Here is a 2,667-nt window from a genome sequence, read left to right as displayed (position 1 = left end):
TATATATATATATATATATATATATATATATATTAACTTAGGTCAACGGTGTACACGAAACTACATGGTGCTATTTGATGGGTTGGTTGGAACTGCTCCCAGGAACACCACACCATGGGTGCGGTTTGTGGTGCGGTTTAGCCTCGAGCAGGTTCTCTTCTCTACTATCCCTCTCTTCTTCTGATTGAACAACGAGTTTTTTTTTTTTTGTTTTGGACTCCAACGGTAATAAGAAAAAATATTTGCTTTTTTTTTTCAAAAGTAACGGTCAAAATAGGTTAATATATATTATTATCTACCAATTTGTAAGCCTATAAATGGCCTTTACTTCTCAATATCGAACTCACACCATATGATTTCTTTTTGTCTCCATTCCATTAATGTTAACAAGAAAAGTGAATCCCGAAAACCCAAGTCCAAAAGCTGGTTCAATAAACTCACATGTTTCCCCTACAACCAATCCAACTAGAAACATCCCCAACCAATCCAACCGATGCTTCGATTCCGATTTCCACTTTATGCATCTTTTAGGGTAGTTGTTATTATCATTTACAATCATAATTTGTAAATTTTCATGTCATTTGTTTAAATAAAGTTTCGCTCATGTCTTTTATCAGAATTCCTATACTGCTAGCATTTTTTGTGTCAATTTCAAATTCAAGTGGAGCAATCATTTAGGAGCAGCTGGATGCATATTTGTAGCCTAAATGGAGTTGAAACTGAAGGAGGATGTTGAGGAATTCTTGGAATATGTTTTAGTTAAGGAACATTTGATCGATATGATTATACAAAGATAGATTTTTACAATCTGAAGCCTACAGGATATTGTTGGCAGCTTTGACCCCATGTTAGTATTTTGATTATATCTCATGACTCGTAACTCCGATTGAAATTATTCAAAATGTTTTAAAAGCTAGACAAAATTTCGGACGACTTTTGTGTTTCTTACAAAGGCCAAAATTTTGATCACATAGGCCAAAAATGCGATATTATAAGTGATCTCATTTTTTTCTGCGATCGTATTTTTGCCACGAAGTTTCCTAGTGTTAAAATACGTCATTTGGAAGTCATCTGAAGAAAAAAACCAAAATATGCGATCGCATTTTCGCTTCTGCAATCCCATTTTGTCCCGAAGACCCGGAAATGTTGAAAATAGCATCCTGAATCATTCAGGGGAAAATCAGGAAAAAATAAAAAAATATGCGATCACATTTTCATATTTTGCGAACGCATTTTTCGGTTTCTTTCTCCGGAAGTTTCTGTTTCACATATAAATACGACTCTCATTATCAGATGCAGGGGTTAGACGATTCCAGATGACGAAAATCCCTTTTCAAGGCGATTTCTGATACCTTTCAGCGACTTCTGAAGATCTGAAAGATGTGAATCAACTCATTCGTTTAGATTAGAAGATTATTTGGTTAATGTTTCTCTTATTTCGTTTAGTTTGGTTTTTAGCCATGTTTGGATAAACTTTAGTTTTCAGTTCTGCATAGACTAGTACTTTTCATGTGATTAGTTTTTAGATCTTGCTTTCTTTTTGTGTTTCTATCAAGATTTTTCAGTTTTGAGTTTAAGGAATGTTTGATTTTTAATTATTGTTAGTTTGATCACCTAGCTAGGGTTTTTATCATTCCAGTTAATTAGTTAATAAAATCTGTAATTGTTCTTGTCAACTGGTAAAAAGTAACAAGTATAAGATTGGTTCCGATTTTGGGATTTAACTCTAATATAAACTGCAAAAATCATACATTTATGCCTCCGAGCTTGTGAGAAGTATTGGGTATTGTTAGGAATTTACACAAATCATAAAGTTGCTTTTCTGATTTAATTAAGAAATTATTTAATTGAAAGATAAAAAGTTCAGGTTAATTCAAAGATCGTGTTTTGATTAACAAATTTAGATAAAAGAGATTATACTAGAGCTTGTTAGTTTTTCTCAGTACCAGCTTAGATAGAACGCATCTAAAATTATCAGATCTGAACTGGTTGCATGATTAGAAAATTCGTAGCAGAACTAAAATCGTTTTTATTATTGATTTTCGTTTAATTTATTTTCACTACAATTTTAGTTTTTTTAGTTAATTCAAAAATCCCCCTTTTAATAATTTTTGTCTTGACTAGAATGTGTCTGATGCAAAAACGAAATGACCGTTAGGCTATGTCCCTAAGGATTCGACTCTTCTACCCTGTGCTATATATTAGTGCAACCAGCAGTGAATATTTATTTTTAATGCGTTCGGGATAGCGTGTTAACAAATTGGCGCCATTGTGGGGACACGGTGCTTCTAATAGTTTTATGCCCAAAAATTTTTGTTCAGGTACACCTTTAGTTTTTGATCCAGAAATTGAAAGAACTACAATGAAACTGAAGAAAGAAGCAACAAAGAAAAAGTAATCAAATGATTTCTTTGGCTCATCCTCCCTACCACCAAAAATTACCACACCACAAGGCAGTCCCTTGTGGAATGAACCATATCCGACCTTCCCATTTTTTCTGAAAGTACCCCTATCTTTACCTTCTGACAATCCCTATAAAACTTATTCCCCACCTACCTCAGTTAAATCCAAAACTATGGACTCTTCAGAAACTGAATCTGAAGACTCATCCATGAGTGGAGACGAAGCAGAAAAGACTCTCAGAGAGTGGGCCACTCAAGAGGTCAG

The sequence above is a fragment of the Lactuca virosa genome, chromosome 8, assembly GCF_052849685.1.
Source record: "Lactuca virosa cultivar CGN04683 chromosome 8, Lactuca_virosa_CGN04683_v6, whole genome shotgun sequence".
In the NCBI taxonomy this organism is placed as follows: Eukaryota; Viridiplantae; Streptophyta; class Magnoliopsida; order Asterales; family Asteraceae; genus Lactuca; species Lactuca virosa.
The sequence above is the reverse complement of the archived record's forward strand: the minus strand, read 5'-3'. Positions refer to the sequence as shown.